This window comes from Chiloscyllium punctatum, chromosome 10 (genome assembly GCF_047496795.1).
Source record: "Chiloscyllium punctatum isolate Juve2018m chromosome 10, sChiPun1.3, whole genome shotgun sequence".
Classification (NCBI taxonomy): Eukaryota; Metazoa; Chordata; class Chondrichthyes; order Orectolobiformes; family Hemiscylliidae; genus Chiloscyllium; species Chiloscyllium punctatum.
This window is the reverse complement of record NC_092748.1, coordinates 11725358-11744558: the sequence shown is the minus strand read 5'-3', so window position 1 is coordinate 11744558 and position 19201 is coordinate 11725358. Positions and strand designations below refer to the sequence as shown.

Sequence of the window (19201 nt, the reverse complement as noted above, 5' to 3'; positions counted from 1 at the left end):
GGTGGTTCACATTGTGAAATTGTTAAATTCGATGTTGAGTCCTGAAGGCTGTAAGGTACTTCAGTGGAAGTTGAGGTGTTGTTCCCCCGATAGTGTTAAGCTTCGTTGGACCAGATCTGAGATAGAAACGTTGGGATGGAAACCCAGTGGTGTGTTGAACAGACAACTGGAAGCTCGGTCATTTTTACAGCGCCCCTGAATAGCCTTGCTCAAATTTTAATATTCTACCCTGTTGTTCTGGACTCTTTCTTCCGCCCCAATAATCCTGCTCAATCAGAGGAAATGGTCTTTCTATATCAAATCTTTTAATCATTTCAAGCACTTCATTAAATCAACCTTTAGTTTTCTACACTCAAGGGAATACAAGTCTAGCCTTTATAAATTTCTCCTCATAACAACCTTTTCAACTGGGAGGCATGGTTGTGGTAGATGTTATAGGAAGACTTTTTTTTTGTTCTACAACGTATGATATATTTGTATAATTGCAGGGTCATATTTTCCAGATCATAAGCAGTTTCATATGTTTCTCTTTGGTTTCTAACTTGTAGTAGACTGGAGAAGCCATCAGGTGTAGAATATAAATTGGATAGGAAGTCAATAGGAATTTGTAATTAAAATAGGTTAGTTAATGGGTCATCTTCATGTATTCAATGAAAAACTAAACATTCAAACACATTCTGATGAACATGATTTTATTTAGTCCAGTATTTATGGGTTTGCGTTTGTTCAGTCTTGTGGTCATTCAGCAGTGTGTATAAAGGGTTAGAGCACACTAAATACTGAGGCACTCTCATGAATGAACCTGCAAGATGAAAAAGTAAAATACTTGAAGAATCCCTTGATTCAGAGAGGTTTTTTTTCAGTACTTTAGGGACTGCCAGTACTCGTGCAAATTCAGTGAATTATTTACAGGAAATGTCAAACCTTGATAATAACTTGTAACTTTTTCTCTAAAACCCTTGCTTCCTGTCTTGTAACAGCTTATTATACAACTCTTTCTCCTCACATCTGACATCTGAAATTGTTGTTATTCTTTTGTGGTTTGAACATTCCTTAATCACTACCAAAAAGAGGTATGAAGTTGTCTTTGACTTACACTCATTAGGACTGAAGCCTAGAAAACCACCTTTAGAAAGGGACAACTATTTAGACAGGGGTGGCACGGTGGCACAGTGGTTAGCACTGCTGCCTCACAGCACCAGGGTCCCAGGTTCAATTCTAGCCTCAGGCGACTGTCTGTGTGGAGTTTGCACATTCTCCCCGTGTCTGCGTGGGTTTCCTCCCACAGTCCAAAGATGTGCAGGTCAGGTGAATTGGCCATGCTAAATTGTCCATAGTGTTATGTGCATTAGTTATAGGGAAATGGGTCTGGGTGGGTTACTCTTCGGAGGGTTGGTGTGGACTGGTTGGGCCAAAGGGCCTGTTTCCACACTGTAGGGAATCTAATCTAATCTAAAACGTGACAAGAATGTGCTGATTGGTTGGGCTATGGTTGGCATTGAGATGCAGCACAGTTGTTAACTATCAGTCTTAACTGATTACATTCAAACCAGGCAAGTTGCCTTTATTGGTCACATTTTTGCTTTGGGAATGCAACTGGATTGGTTGTCTCCATACTTCATTCGTTCTTCGTTGAGAAAAGGTACAATGTGTAGACATACTCCTTTTGTCTACAAAGGCCAGACTCCTTGTGAAACTAAATGCAGGTTTCAGTTTGTGCAAACAAATTGCACTGCAAGTGTAACCTTAACTTTGTGCACTCATCAAGCCAAGACATTCTTCCTTGTTTGTCTCTTGAAGTCGATCTAATTTTGCACATTGAGGCATTCCACAACAAATTACTTTAAATTGCCTCATTTGATGGGATTGCAGTCCGAATATAGACTTTAAATAGCATCGTGTATGACCACTCGATACCCTAAAGTACTTTACCGCCAGTGGTGTATTTTTGAAGTGTTATTTCTTTTGCCTGAAATAGTGGAGCCAATTCGCACACAGCAAGCTCCCATAAAATGTAATGAGATAATAGCCATGTTTTAGTGATGATGATTGAGGGATTAATATCGATTATGACCACATCTTGGTCTGCTTTGAAATAGTGCCATGGGGTCTTTTAATCCATCTGAAAGAGCAGGTGATCCCTCTGCTCATCCAAAAGATGCAGCCCTCTTGTTTCTGAAAAGGACCAGAATTTAGAATCTCCCAATTCAGGTGAGAACATGACTCACTGTACTATGACTGACATTAAAATACCAGAGTTTCTCAGTAGACCTAAGAAATGACCACACACACGAAATTCTATCTGTTTTAGATACCCAGCTAACTAAAATAAGAGAGAAATGAATTTGTCGAGAAACATTTTCGAAATATAACAAGAATGCTATGTTTGAAAAGGTTTACAGCTTGTTAGGTTTTCTTTGTAACCTAACGATCTGCATTCCATTGAGCTACTCTGCCTGAGACTATATATTGAATAGGTACCTCTTTTCAAAAAAGAAATCATACCCATCCAGGTTGCCGGATTAACCAAGCTAGACACTTCTGAGGATTTTCAGTGCAAGGACACCAATTTATGTTTTAAAATTAGTTGTGTGATTTAGCTTGAGGTTAAAATCTTCTAGGAGAAAGTGAGGACTGCAGATGCTGGAGATCAGAGCTGAAAATGTGTTGCTGGAAAAGCGCAGCAGGTCAGGCAGCATCCAAGGAGCAGGAGTATCCTGCTCCTTGGATGCTGCCTGACCTGCGCTTTTCCAGCAACACATTTTCAGATTTAGCTTGAGGTTGTTTTATTCACTTGTGACTGAGAGAATGTTATGGCATGAGTTGCATTTGGCAGGGTACTGAACAGAGATCAGGTTATTTTAGATACTGGGAGTAGAAAGGTTGAGGGTTAAATGCATAAGACAACATGAATCCATCAAAACCTCAACTGGTCTATTCAGCAATTGTGGACCTTCGCAACTTGACCAATAGTACTGCAGTGCCATAGAAAATTGCTGTTCAAAATTCAAGAATACAAACTGAAGCAGAATGTAGCAAATCGCATAGTATTGCAGTGTTTCAAACCTTAATACTGTATTTGCAATGGGATCATTTAGCAAAACAAGACACCAATTGGAATTAATTAACTTGAGATGTGCGCTGGTATAGATTGAAGCTCATTTACAGAGAATAGAGACCAATATCGCTCAGAGAACTGTATGATGCATTGTTCCAAGTTCAGGATTATTGTGGCTCTCTTGTATTCTAATTTTCCTTTGCTATCTCAGGATGTCAGTCATACTAAACATTTGCTGTTGGTGATGAAAGTCTGAAATAAAAACCGTAGGGTTCTAACTATTCAAGTCAGGAAGGCAAATCAGCTGGTAGTTCTGGTTTAAGTCTCTTAATATTCCACTCCGAAGCAAGATTCTTCAGGCCCAAAAGTTTGACTATCTGAGTTTTGTTCCCTCAGTTGTTGAGTATTTCCTACTTTTTCTGTTTTTGCTTTGTTCAAAGCTCCCTTAACAAGGCCTGATTTCCTGATTAATAGGCAAGGGTGGGAACCTGCTCCCAGTCTCCAGTCTGCTTCTTTTACAGCTTGAGGATGCCACGGTGAGCTTGTCCACGAGGAATTTTCTTTGTTTCCCCTGTTTCTTTGCAAATCTTCACTCTTGTAATACCTAACCAAGTTGGACATTTCATTATATTGAAAATCTGGGACCCAGATCCAGAGAATGGCACCTCTGAAACACCAGTGGAACATATACTGTTGGCATCTCTTAAGCAGAAAAGATCAGCAGAAAGATGATATAAGAGTGTTTTAGTGTGAGGTTTTTAAATATGGTTTTGATAGCAAATGTTTTCATGTTAAGTGGAAAAGTATTCACACTGAAAATGGAAAAATGTATATTATTTTTAAGCCTTTACCAGTACTTCCACAAAATATGTGTGGAAATGATCAGATTAAGTGTGAAGTAAATCTGTACGTGCACCCTACCCCCGCATTGTTTACTACAGTTTCAAAAGAATATCAGTGTAACATGTTAATTGTCTATTATAGCTGTTGCTGAAAGCAACCTATCGCTAGAATGATACCAAGGCTACAACAGTTAAGTTACAAGGACAGGTTAGGCTTGTAGGAGTTGATAAAGATAGAGAGAAAGTATGTCCTGTCATAGAAAGAGTTTTCAGAACAAAGGGGCATAACATTAAAACTAAAGCAAGGCCATCAATTTGTGAAGCCCTTCATACAAAGGGTTGTGGAAACCGGGTCTCTCTTGACGCAAAAAGACTTTTCAAGACTGGGAGGTCAATTAAAAATTACAAAATTGCGATCAATAGAATTTTGTTTCGCAAGGCTATTAAAGTTATAGAACCAAAGTGGATAATTGTAGGAATAATTAAGATCCAGATTAATGTGATTAAAGCCTCTTTTTGTATCCATTTTGTGCTTTACACCAAATGTCTATGAATATTGTGACATTGAGGGTAAAGGCAGTTGCTACATTTGACTGTTCCAAAGTGCTGGTTGCCTTCAATAATACCAAACAGTAAGGGCTCATTTTGTTTCAAAGTTTTCAACAGATTACTGAAAACAGTTAGAGTTAGTGACCAGTCAGTTTTGTCAGTCAGAGCTAGTCAGAAGAGAAGGTTGCTCTGTTTGCCCAATTAGTCAGGTTTTGAGGAGTAGGAAGAAGAGGCTCCATCCCACAGTGGTACAGCTGTAATAGAATCAGATCCATTGAGCCTCAGGATGGGTCTGGGGAGTCAGACAAATCAGCTAAAATTGGGGGTTAGGGTTCAGATAAAGCCTCAGAAGTTGTGGGGGCTCAGAAGAAATCATGAGCCATTAATAATTCATGCAACTGAAAACGAGGATAAAGGAAGCCCAAAAGAAATGCAACTAAGCAAGATTAGAGATTGGAAAAATATAGGTTCAGAACCAACTTGGTGAAGCTAGCTATATGTGAAAAGCTGAAATTGTGTCTGTGAATTGGCGCTGGAATGTATTTCAGAATTCAGGGTTGAGGCCCACAGTCCAAGTTGGAAGAGTGAACAACCAAATGTCAACTGTTTTTGGTGTAGTTCGTAGCTGAGCAATATTTGAGGGACATCTAAAGCTTGGTCTCCAATGAGGAATTGGAACCCTTCTAAAGTTTTAATATTTTATGACTCACTGTGTCAGTAAAATCTGGGGGTTGACAGGAAATCAATGAGATCTACATTGACCACTTTAACTGATTGATGTGGACTGTGGCGTATTTAATCACACTGTGTCTGTAACCCATAATTACATCAGGTTAACTTAATTGTATGTTCGAATATATGTTGTGTATGTGTGTGCACATATGTGTATATATATATATATATATATATATATAGCAGATTATATTCCTGTTCTAACATTGTGTATTAAAGTTTGTCATTTGTTCAGAAACATGGAAATTTGTGGCTTTACTTAGTAAGCATCTTGGATCTAATAGTTTGTCTTTTAAAAACAGTAGAGATCCCGAGATAGATTGTAATATAAATTTGGCAGTCTGATCTGGGATCATAACATCAGCCATGATCTAATGGAACAGTAGACCATGTTTGAGGGGTTGAATAGCCACTTCCTGTTGCTATATTCTATACAGTGAGTTATTCTGTACCATGCTTTCTCTCTGTATGCTACCCCCAGCTCAGTTCATAACATTTTAGGATGTTTGTTGGTGCTACATAAACTCAAGATTTTCTTTTAAACAAACCAATTTTACTTAAGATGTTTGACGTTGGTACAGAAGAACTTCAGTGATCTATGAAATCTCATGGAAACCTCTTGTTGTCTTGACAGCACCATTTACAGGAAGTGTAACCAGCTGCACAACTCAAAAGTTTGAGTTCAAGCAGAAGCTAGAATTGCTGTGAGGCAGAGAACTACATGGATAGCACATTCAGAGAGATGGTCACAATAGATGACTGCCAGGCAGTCTAATACAGACAAGTGAGTAGTGCAGGAGTACCTGGAGGTTCCACTCATAACCAATTTTTCATTATGGATACTGGTGAGAGCGATGGATCTTTGGAGGCGTGCAACAAAAACTAAGCCTGTGGCACCACAAGTGCCCCAGCTGTACAGGAGGGGAGGAGGAACGGTGGAAGGACATTAATGATAGGGGATCTTTAGTTAGACGAACAGGTCGACGTTTCTGAGGCCATTGACATGACTCAATGTGTTTTCTCCCTGGTGCTAAGGTCAAGGATGTCACAGAATGGTACTGATGACATAGGTAGCTGGTCTAGCCTACATGAGAGTCCAGACCCACAGCAGTATGGTTGATTCTTAACTACCTTCAGGGCAATTAGAGATAGGCAGTACACGCTGGCCTAGCCAGCAATGCCCAAATCTTGTGAATGATTTTGATTAAGTGTTGGAATTTCTGGAGCGAGGCAGAAAATAAGCCAGGAACTCTAAATTAGTAATCTCCAGATTACCCCAGGTGCTGCATGCAGGTCACTATGAGAAAGGAAGATAAGGTAAATGAACATGTGACTGGAAAGATCGTGCAGGAGGGAGGTTTTTAGATTTCTGAGACACTGGGACTGGCTATGGGGGAGATGGCACCTGTGCACGCCAGACAGGTTGCATCAGAACAGGGCTGAGTCTAAGTTTCTTACTGAGTTTTGCAAGTGCTGTTGGTGAGAGTATAAACTAACTCAGCAGGGCTGTGCGAACAGGAGAGAGTATTAAAAAGTAATATCAACATGCATGAAATACTGAGAGAAGCCGATAACATTAAAATAGAGAATAGTAAGTGAATAAAAGGAATTAGAAGTAAGGGAAAAATGAATGAAGTCTAATCAGAGTTACATTGTATGTATGTGAATGCACAGAGTACAGTATAATTAATTGGGCGGCACGGTGGCACAGTGGTTAGCACTGCTGCCTCACAGCACCAGAGACCCGGGTTCAATTCCTGCCTCAGGCGACTGACTGTGTGGAGTTTGCACATTCTCCCCGTGTCTGCGTGGGTTTCCTCCGGGTGCTCCGGTTTCCTCCCACAGTCCAAAGATGTGCAGGTCAGGTGAATTGGCCATGCTAAATTGCCCCTAGTGTTAGGTAGGGGGTAGATGTAGGGGTATGGGTGGGTTGCGCTTCGGCGGGGCGGTGTGGACTTGTTGGGCCGAAGGGCCTGTTTCCACACTGTAATCTAATCTAATCTAATCTAATAATATTAAGGAGTTACAGGCACGGATCACCATGTCGGATGATGATGATGTGGTGATAACAGAGCTGGTTTAAAGAAGTGCAGATTTGGGTGTTAACTATTCTTGATTACAACGTGCTCAGTAAAGAATTGAAGAGGGGAAAAACCAAGGGGGATCTTATGTTCTTGGTTAAGGAGAGCATTGCAGTACTGGAGAAAGAGGCTATATCAGAGGCTTCAAGTAAAGAATCCTTCCAGAGAAGATGCAAAAAGATGTGGGCGGCACGGTGGCACAGTGGTTAGCACTGCTACCTCACAGCGCCTGAGACCCGGGTTCAATTCCCGCCTCAGGCGACTGACTGTGTGGAGTTTGCACGTTCTCCCCGTGTCTGCGTGGGTTTCCTCCGGGTGCTCCGGTTTCCTCCCACAGTCCAAAGATGTGCAGGCCAGGTGAATTGGCCATGCTAAATTGCCCACAGTGTTAGGTAAGGGGTAAATGTAGATGTATGGGTGGGTTACGCTTCGGCGGGGCGGTGTGGACTTGTTGGGCCAAAGGGCCTGTTTCCACACTGTAAGTAATCTAATCTAAAAAAAAACGTGACCTACTCTTGGGAAATAAGGCAGGGCAGGTGACTGAGATGTCAGTGGGGAGCACTTTTTAGTCAGTGACCATAATTCTACTAGTTTTAACATGGTGATGGAAAAGGATAGACAGAATCTAAAAGTTGAAGGATTTTGATTAAGTGTTGGAATTTCTGGAGCTAGGCAGAAAGAAGTTTGGAGGAAGGCCAATTTTGACAGTATAAGGCAAGAACTTTCAAAAGTTGATTCAGGGCAGATGTTCACAGGTAAAGCAATGGCTAAAAAATGGGGAGCTTTCAAAAATGAGACAATGAGAGTCCAGAGACCGTATGTTTCTATTAGGGTGAAAGGCAAGGCTGGTAACTGTAGGGAATGCTGGATGACTAGAGAAATTGAAGTTTTAGTCAAGAAAAAGAAGGAAGCATATGTCAAGTGTCAACAGCAGAAAATGAGTGAATCCTTAGAACAGTATAAAGGCAGTAGGAGTATACATAAGAGAGAAATCAGGAGGGGAAAAAAAGCGGACATGAGATAACTTTGGCATATAGGGTTAAGGAGATACGAAGGGATTTTTAAAATACATTATAAGGACAAAAGGATAACCAGAGAGAGAATAGGGCCCTTCAAAGATCAGCAAGGCGGCCTGTGTATGGAACCACAGGAGATGGGAGAGGCACTAAATGTGTATTTACCATCAATGTTTACTCTAGAAAAGGGCATGGAAGGTATAGAATGTTGGAAATAGATGGTGACATCTTGAAAACAGTCCATATTACAGAGGTGGAGGTGCTGGATGTCTTAAAAGGCATAAAGGTGGATAAATCCCCAGGATCTGTCAGGTGTATCCTGATACTCTGTGGGAAGCTAGGGAAGTGCTTGCTGGGCCCTTGCTGAGATATTTGGATCGTCAATAGTCACAGGTGAGGTGCCGGAAGACTGGAGGTTGGCTAACGTGGTGCCATTATTTAAGAAAGGTGTTAAGGAAAAGTCAGGCAGCTGTGGGCACGTGAGCCTGATATCAGTGGTGGGCAAGTAGCAGAGTCTGTTTCCTTGACTGACAGGATGTACATGCATTTGGAAAGGCAAGATCTGATCAGGAATAGTCAACATGGCTTTGTCTGTGGGAAATCGTGACTCACTAGCTTGATTGAGTTTTTTGAAGAAGTAACGAAAAGGATTGATGAGGGCAGAGCGGTAGACGTGATCTATATGGGCTTCAGTAAGGCGTTCGATAAGGTTTCTTATGGTAGACTGGTTACCGAGATTAGATCTCACGGAATACAGGGAGATCTAGCCATTTCAATACAGAACTGGTTCGAAGGTAGAAGACAGAGGGTGGTGATGGAGGATTGCTTTCGAGACTGGAGGCCTGTGACCAATGGTGTGTCACAAGTATCAGTGCTGGGTCCACTGCTTTTCGTCATATTTATATAAATGCTTTGTATGTGAATGTAGGAGGTATCGTTAGTAAGTTTGCAGATGACGGGAATGAGCTGCCAGAAGAAGTGATGGAGGCTGGTACAATTGCAACATTTAAAAGGCATTTGGATGGGTATATGAATAGTAAGGGTTTGGAGGGATATGGGCCGGGTGCTGGCAGGTGGGACTAGATTGGGTTGGGATATCTGGTCAGCATGGACGGGTTGGACCGCAGAGTCTGTTTCCATGCTGAACATCTCCATGACACCAAAATTGGAGGTGTAATTGACAGCAAAGAAGATTACCTCAGAGTACAATGGGATCTTGATCAGGTACACAAATGGGCTGAGGACCTGCAGATGGAGTTTTAGATAAATGCAAGGTGCTGCATTTTGGAAAGGCAAATCAGGGCAGGACATATAAGCTTAATGATAAGGCCCTGGGAATCATTGCTAAACTAAGAGATCTTGGAGTGCAGGAACATAGTTCCTTGAAATTGGAGTTACAGATAGACAGGATAGTGAAGAAGGCATTCGGTATGCTTTCCTTTATTGGTCAGAGCATTGAGTACCAGTCATTAGTTAGGCCACTTTTGTAATATTGTTTGCAGTTCTGGTCTCCTTCCTATAGTATGGATGTTGTGAAACTTGAAAAGGTTCAGAAAGGATTTACAAAGATTTTGCCCGGGTTGGAGGGTTTGAGCTTTAGGGAGAGGCTGAACAGACTGGGGCTGTTTTCCCTGGAGTCTCAGAGGTGATCTTATAGAGGTTTATAAAATCATGAGGGACATGGATAGGATAAATAGACAAGGTCTTTTCCCTGGCGTGGGGTAGTTCAGAACTAGAGGGCATAGGTTTAAGGTGAGTGATTTAAAAGAGACCCCTAAGGGACAACTTGTTCACGCAGAAGGTGGTGCGTGTATGAAATGAGCTGCCAGAGGAAATGATGAACACAAATATAATTACAACATTTACAAGGCATCTGGATGGGTATATGAATAGGAAAGGGTTAGAGGGATATGGGCCAAGTGCTGGCAAATAAGACTAGCTTAATTTAGGATATCTGGCTGGCATGAACAAGTTGGACTAAAGGGACTGTTTCCGTGCTAGACATCTGTATGACTGTATGGCTCGATGACTGTAATTGAGTTGGTTGCAGTGACATTATTCAGTACGGTATATAGATCATCAACCAGTGTAAAAAACATGACGGAACAAATCTGCAAGGAAATTGCAGAGATGTAAACATCGGTTATAATAGGAGACTTTAATTCCTGTATGTAGACTGGGATTGTGGTAGTGTAAGGGGCAATGAGGAGCAGGCATTCCTAGATGGTGTTTGGGAAGGTTTTCTACATCAGAATGTATCCAGTCCACCTCGAAAAGAGGCAGTGCTGGATGGAACCAGTTATTGGGGACGAGGTGGGCAATGTCCATCAAGTGACTGTGAAAGAACATTTAGGGGACAGTGATCATTGTATAATAAGATTTAGGATGATTGTGGAAAGATCATTGATCAATCCAAAGAAAGAATAATCAACTAGTGGAAAACTGACTTCAATTGGACAAAAACTGAGCTAAGCTGAATGGACCAGAAACAAAGGTTGTTGGGAGAAACAGTAGCAAAACAATGGGCTTCCTTCAAACAGGGAGATATTTCAGGATTGGTTGAGGTCTCTTTTCCTCAAAAAAAGATAGGTCAAATAAATCCAGATCTCCCTGGATATTAAAGAAGATAGAAATTAATGTTTGCAAGAAAAAAAATTGCTTGTTGCAGGTATCACAATACTGTTGAGAACCACACAGAATACTGAAGGGAAGTGAAAAAGCAAAGAGGAATTATACAAAAAAGACAGGCAGGTAACTTAAAATGAAATGCCAAAGCCCTTTATAAGCACATCAGTCATAAGAGGAGGAAGAGGGTTGATTAGGGACCAAAACGTTATTTACATATGGAGGCAGGAGGCATGCTGAAGTGTTAAATGAATGCTTTGCATTTGTCCTTACCTATAAGGTAGATATTGCCCAGGGTGACAGTGGTGGAAACGCAGTCACTCAAAGGGCTTAAAATTGAAAAGGAACAAGCAAGTAGTCAATATTTAAAGTTGATAAGGTACCAAAACCTAATAAGACTCAACCAAGAATATTGTAGGAAATGAAACTGGAAATTGTAGAGACACTAGCCATTATCGTTTAATCTTCCCTGAATTTGGGGCTATTGTCAGAGGATTGGAGGATTGCAAATGTGACACCATTGTGTAAAAAAATTGTAAAGGTATGTCCAGCAATTACAGACCAGTCAGTTAGATTTTGGTGTGGAAAATCTCTCAAAACAATTAATCAGGTCAAATAAATAGACACATGGAAAAATGTGGATTAAATAGGACAAGTCAACTTGGATTTTGTTCAGGGAACATTGTCTATCTAACTTGAAGAAGTTTTTTGAAGAGATAAAAAAGGGTCATGAGTGTAAGGCTGTCGATGTGATATATATGGACTTCAACGGTATTGACGCAGGTCATTCTGCTGTAACACCTGTTTCTTCAGCACGAATTGGCTATAATGAATTGTGGAAGTTGTTTTGATAACGCAAACTTTCTCCTGAATGTATATAGTGATTTTTCTATTAGCGATTTTTCTATTAGCGATCTTCTACAGCATGATTTTCTATAGTGGTTTTCCATGGCAGGATATTAGAATTCCTACAGAATTAGGATTCCCACAGTATGAAACAGGCCCTTCAGCCCAGCACACCCTGACCCTCTGAAGAGTAACCCACCCATACCCATTCCCCTATTACTCTACATTTCCCCCTGTCTAATGCACCTAACCTACACATCCCTGAACACTATGGGTAATTTACCATGGCCAATTCACCTAACCTGCACATCTTTGGACTGTGGGAGGAAACCAGAGCACTCGGAGGAAACCTATGCAGACACTGGGAGAATATGCAAACTCCACACAGACAGTCGCCCAAGGCTGGAATTGAATCTGGATCCCTGGCACTGTGAGGCAACAATGCTAACCACTGAACTACCGTGCAGCCCAAGTGCAGGATTGCAGAGGAACATAACTGTTGCGTTGGAGCAGAACAGCCTGTACAGTGTCACATGATGAACGTGAAAAAAATCGTGGAATAAAAGGTACAGAAGCAACATGGATACAAAGTTGGTTGAGGGACAAGAAACACAATAGTGGCTAATGGGTGTTTTTTTTGAGCTGTAGAAAGGTATGTCATAGAATTCCTGGGTGTTAAGAATTGGGATCCTTGCCTATCCTGATATATATAACTGCCTAGATTTTGGTGTGCTGGGGACCATTTCAAAGTTTGTGAATTACACAACATTTGGGAGAACTGTAACTCGTGAAGAGGACACTGAATTTCAAAAGAACATTGACAATTTGGTGGAGTGGACAAATGAAGTTCAATATGTAGAAGTATGAGATGATAAACTTAGTTTTTAAAAAAAGCATAGTATACAATTAAAATGTAATCTTTTAAAGGGTGGGCAGGATATGTATGTGTGTATAGGTCTCTCAAAGCTGGCAAAAGAGGTCGATTACTAAAACATGGGGAGGCGATTGCTTAGTGGTATTATCATTGGAGTAGCCAGGTAATGTTCTGGGCACAGAGATTTGGATCCCACCATGGCCGATGGTGGAATTTAATACTGAATTTAAATCAAGTCTAATGATCATAACATTGCAAATTGTTGCAAAAATCCTTTAGGGGAGAAAACTATTGTCCTTTACTGGTCTAACTTACATTTGACTGCAGACCCACAGCAATGTGTTTGACTCTTAACTGCTCTGAAACAGTTCGACTAACCACGGGAAAATCTCAAAAAGGAATCAAACTGAATAGACCACCTGGTATTGACTAACCCGCTAGATATCCCAATGGCAAGCACAGCCATGTCGACCCAGAAAAATTCTCCACACTGTGGCATGTGCCAAAATTGGGAGAGCTGTTTCACAGACAGGTCAAGCGTCAGCCTGATATAGTCATACTCTCAAAATCGTACCTTCCAGTCAGTGTCCTGAACACCACCATCACCATCCCTGGATATGCCCTGTCCAGCCAGCAAGACAGACCCAGAAGAGGTGGCAGCACAATGGTATCTCTAATTGGGAGGGAGTTGCATTGACAAGCCTCAACATTGACTCCAGATCCATGATGTCCCACAGCATCCGGTCAAACGTTGGCACACAAATATCCTGCTGATTACCACAAACTGCACAATCTTGGCTGATAATTGTAGTTTTGTTGGGGATCTCCAATGTCCATTACTAAAAGTAACTTGACAGTACCACTGCTGACTGAGCTGTTTAAGTCTGAAAGGACAGAGCTGCTAGTCTGGTTCTGTTGCAGGTGGTGACAGAGCCAACAAAGGCGGAAAAACATGTTTGACCTCATCCTTACCAATCTGACTGCCACAGATTCATTTCTCCGTGCCAGTATCAATCACAGTGACCACAGCACCATGCTTGTGATGACAAAGTCCCACCTTCAAGGTGAGAATGTCCTCCGTCATGTGGTGTGGTACTATCACTGCACTAAATGGTATTGACTTTGAACAAATCTAACAACTTAAGTTTGGCTTGCATGTGGCTCTTTAGTCATCAACAGCAGCTGAATTATATTCCCAATACAATCTGCAATCTCATGGTCCTACATAACTCCCAGCTGTACCTTTGCCATCAAACCAGGGGATGAGGCTTCTGTTCAGTTAAGGGTGCAAGATGGCATGTCAAGAGTAGACCAGGTGTATATAAAATTGAGGTGTCAACCTGGTGAAACTGCCAAAGAAAATAAACAGCAAACGATAGACTAAACATTCGACAACCAACAGATCAAATTTAAGCTCCGTAGACCTGCCACATCCAGTGAATAGTGGTACAAAATTAAGTAACTCTGAAGAGGAGGAAGCTCCACAAATATTCTCATCTTCAGTAATGCGGGAGCCCAACATATTAATGCAAAGAATGAGGCTGAAGCGTTTGCAGCAGTGTTCAGCCAAGAATGCCAAGTGGATGATGTATCTCGCCTTCTCTCAGAGGTACCCAGCCTCAAAGATTTTAGTTTTTGGTTCATTCAGTTCATTGCACATGATATCAAGAAATAACTGGAGGCTCTGAATGTGGGTCCTAACAACATTCCAGCAATAGTCCTGAGGAGGCATGCTCCAAAACTTATTGCTCCCCTAGCCAAGCTGTTCTGGTACAACTGTAACACTGGCATCTACCCAACAATGTGATAAATTACCTCCAGGTACACCCTGCACACTAAAAGCAAAGTAAGTCCAACCTGAACAATTACTGCTCGATGTGGATAAGGAGAAACTATCCCTGCTGATAAGATTGATAGGGCATATTATTAAGGGCTTTTCTAAAAGAAGCAAATGTGATATGCAAAATATCCTTTTCGGTTAGTGAGTGGTCATGGTCTGGATTATACTTCCTGCAAGTGTAGTGAAAGCAGATTCAATTGAGGTCTTTGAGAGGGCATTAGATGATGTTTCTATCCAACAATTTGCAGTAGAGGGAAAATACAGGAGATTGGCAATAAATCAGAAATGCTCAAAGAGCCAGTGCAGACATGATGGCTGAAATGAAGCCTTATCCATTGTAACAGTTTTGTGATTCATGCCATCAAAGAAGACTAAAATGACATTGAAGTGTAAAAGAGCAGTATTTTCATTTGCCACACAATTCAGCAGCATATCCACTAGGTGGTCATGGTTTCACAGTTATAGACACCTCTCCAGGAATGGTGTGAATGATCTGAGCTTTGCTGCTATAACATGAGATGATCTGAACTGTTTAATGGGATTACATTCATCCCTGTAATTATTCCAGCATATTTATTTCATGTACAAACCATCTTAATCTCTGGAGTAAATTACAACCACGGAGTCACTTTCAGGAAACTATTTTTTAACAGGTATTTGCTCAATAAGACAAAATGCTCAGGAAATATGAAGAAAATACTTTGTAAAATGGAAAGGAATGTTTCTGGAACCACTTTTACAGCTGTACTAATTTAGTTCCACTTCCACAAGAATTCCTTCACCCCATCATTGGTCGCCTTGTCTTCAGCCACCCAGACAACATCACTGCAATTCCCATACCACCCCCAACCCCTGCCTGCCCCACCCACCTCAAACTCTAGAAATCCCTCGTTAATCCTCTCCACCTCCCTGCCTGTGCCTTCTCCTATAAGACCTCTTTAAAACCTGACTGTTTGGCAAAGCTTTTGTCATGTGCCAACATTTCATACAAATATTGGATGAAGCCATTTGACCCATTATCCAATAATTGCTTTAATTCTGTAGCCCTGACTATTGACTTGACTGCTAATGGCAATAGATCCTTTCTTTGTGCTCCATCTAGATCCTTCATAATTTTTATGTCCCTCAATTAAGTCTGTCTCCAGCCTCCTCTGTTCCAAAGAATACCACCCCAGGCCATCTAATCTTTTTTTCTCATAGCCAAAACGTACCATTCTTGACGGTATCCTCATACTCTTTTTCATGTGATAACATCTTTCCTGTAATGCAGCAACCAAACCTGTACACAGTAGTGCCTGCACTCTTAATTAATGTTTCCACAGCTGTATCACAACCAGCCTGCCCTTAAACTCGGGACCTTGGCCAATAAAGGAAAGTATCCCCTCTATCATCATGTCTACTCATATACCTGCTATCTTTAGGAGCCTAATTTAAAGATCCCTCCATCCTTTCACCTTTCACAGAAGCCTACCATTTATTGTGTATGGACTTGCCTTGTTATCCTCCCAAATGTGTGGCTTCATATTCTTCCAGAATAAATTCCATTTGCCACATTTCTGTCTTCCTGAGCAATGAATTAATCCCTGCAGCCTTCCTTGTGATATACCATTCTCCAATGTTCATACGATGTGAAATTTCTGAATCATACTTCTGCATGGAACATTATGAACAGCAGCTGATATAATTAGAATTTTCCTTTAATTTCTTTTTAACCAAATGGCATACACCATAACTGCAAAGTTAATTGTAAAAGTACTGAAAGTTAAGGCCCATTGGTAGCACTCTTGCTTTTGAATGACAAAGTTCTGGATTCAAATCCCAGTCCAGCACATGAACACAAAAATCAAGGCCATATTGACAGAATATTAAACTGTCAGTGGTTCTGTCTTTTGATCGAGGTGTGAAAAGAGATCCCATCTACTTTGGTGAATAATAAGTTACATGGCATTGTTTCAAAGAGTTGCAAGAGTGTTATCCCTGGAGTCCTGGCCATTTTTTTAAATCTTAAACGACATCATAAACATATGGTCTCATCATTATATTGTTCTTGGTTATGAAAGTTTGTTAAACACAAACTGCTTGAAAATTCAAACAGTGATTACAAGTGGAGGTCATTGACTGTAAGTCTCTTTTAAGCATCTGGTGTATGTGAAAAAAAATTTATATATGCACCCTCTTGTGTGCAGTGATCATCTTCTATTCTACCCCTGGACCAGGAGGCCTGAGTTCAAGTCCCACCTGCTCTAGAGGTGTGCAATAATGTTTCTAAACAGATTGATTAGAAAAATAGGTTAAATGTTTTAAAAATGCAAATCATTCTTTAATTTTTATTGGAGATAGTCACTTTATTCACAGCCACAAAATCTTGTGTTAATAAAATAGTAAAGTATTTTCAAATGAAGTTTGGCACTGAACCAGATGAGTCAAAATTGGACAAGTGAACTAGTGTTGGTTAGATGTAGTTTGTGAGGAGAATTTCCAAGGTTCGGAGAGTTAGAGGTTGAGAGAGAGAAATCAAAAGCCTAGAAGCCATGGCATCTGAAGTAATGGTCACCAATGGCAGAGTTTAAAAAATCAGGGATGTTAAGAAAAGCCAGAATTAGAGGTGTGCAAATACTGGAGTGGGTTGTAAGGCTGGATAAGGTTACAATAATAGGCAAAAGGTTTTAAAAATAAGAATGACAATTTAAAACTTGAGTCAGAGTTAGACTGAGAGCCAATGCTCAACACTCTGTTGATTCATGAATTCCTGTTTGTGATTCATTCTCCTTTATTCATTCTCTATTAACTCCAGTCTGTAGGTGGATTTTGGATTACCATACAGAGGTTCTGTTTTCCTTTCCTATAATTTTCACTTGTTTCTATTTGTCCATTTCAATATCCAGTGTTAACCAGTCATGAAACAGTGCAGGTAAAATCCCACAATTTTATACTGCATTCGCTAACAATGCCTCAACCATTCAGGGTTACCTTGACTTTTCTGAATTTAAACAAAAGCTTATGGAATAACTGTTCCCTGGTGGATCCTTCATGATGAAGACTTGACCAATGGAAGTCCACTTGCCAAATTTTAAACACCTTATTTTTCTCATGCAGTATAAATTGTTGTTCCTTTTGAAATTTGGCTTTCTTGCATCTGTCCTGATGAGTGCAAGATGAAAAATGTAACAACATCTCCCTCTTTTGATAATAATCCTAGTTCTAAACTACTAAGTGACTATTTGCACTGAATTTTATCTAGACTATCCTCAGACCTTTCTGATAACTATGCAGGGCCTTTAACACTAACCCAGGAGTGTTGAGGGAATGGAGAAGCATTTATTAACTCATTGTTTCCCCACCCCAGCCCTAAAGAATGGCACAATTTGAATACCTTGTATTTCTTGATTAATTGTTTAATTGTTCACTGTAATCCTCAAGGGTCATTGAGGAGCTGTGACAAGGCTGTGTTTTAGCCAGTTGAATCTTCTGTACTTTTTCTTTCCCTGAATGGTTATAAATTGAGCACCCAGTGACAACCTGTTCATTACCTGACACAAATACCACAATCCATTTGAAATGAGCCCCATCTTGAATGGACATCAGGTGCAAATTACATTCTTTCAAGTGCCAGTGGCAGACAAAAAATTAATAAATAGCTCTGTAAATGGTGCAGATACTTAAGAAAAATTGGCCAGCTAATTTACCACAGCTTGAACTAAGGGTGCCTTTTGCTAGCTGCAGTCTGGAGTAATGTTGTCGGAGCCTTTATTAATTGCACTTCGCAAGCAGTGACAGTTTTGTTGCTATTGGCAACTTTCTTCATTAAACTTAAAGCCTGTGTCAAATCCCATTAGCTGAACTGTGGGTACATTACATTTGTATTCTTCACGATCTCTCAGTATGACAGTTCCAGTTGTGTGGAGACAAGGCGGGGGAGACGTGCTCGAATGTAATAAAGCGTACAACCCGTTGTCGTAAGGGCCGAAGTGTGTCAATCATGACGAGCGGCAGGACAGACACTCACTGGCTGTTTCCTTTTAACAATGGAGAATAAAGTGTTTAACACATTGGTTTTTATTTCAACAAGATTGCTTCCCCCATTAGGACTTGGATCCAGCTCCGGCTTTAACCACTTTGATGAGTAGATTGTGTGATGGGCATTGCACTGTGGGAGGAAATGAATGGGATAATGATGAGAAGGTCACCTCAGTTCTCCAGTCTTTGAGAGGGGGCAAGCTTTATGGATGCTAATGTACCTGACACAGCAGGTGCCCACAGTATAAAGAATAAAGCTGCAACACCTCTGCACCATCACTTGGTACTTCAAACACATTGCACAAAAACATGATGAGATTGCCCTGCTACCTCTCTCCATAATACAGATAAAAGTTCCAGTTCCCAGTTGTAATGGTATCTTAAAAATATTTATATAATGTGTTTACAATTTGGCTTCACCAAATACCAGAATAAAATCTTTTTTATTAAGCATTGACCATCTAACAGGGCACAGATTATGGTGTCTGTGTGTCTTCATTCTGGCACTTAATTTGGAGGATATCTTGTATTGGGGACAGTAAAGTGTCAAGAGGATGAATTATGGTATAGTAGGACTATAGTTGGGGGCTGTAACATGAAAAGGACCTTTTAAATGGAAGGGAGCAAAAATATGTTTCATCGTACTTAGTTATGGAAATAATAAAAAGAGAACAAGGTTGGGAAAATAAAATAGACCTACATTCTACTGAATTTTAGATAC

General features: G+C 40.6%; 1 protein-coding gene across 7 annotated transcripts in view; it reads left to right on the top strand.

The window, feature by feature from the left end:
- Positions 1-19201, top strand: part of agap1 (ArfGAP with GTPase domain, ankyrin repeat and PH domain 1) — a 759171-nt gene that overhangs the window by 522533 nt on the left and 217437 nt on the right. The window lies entirely within an intron of this gene.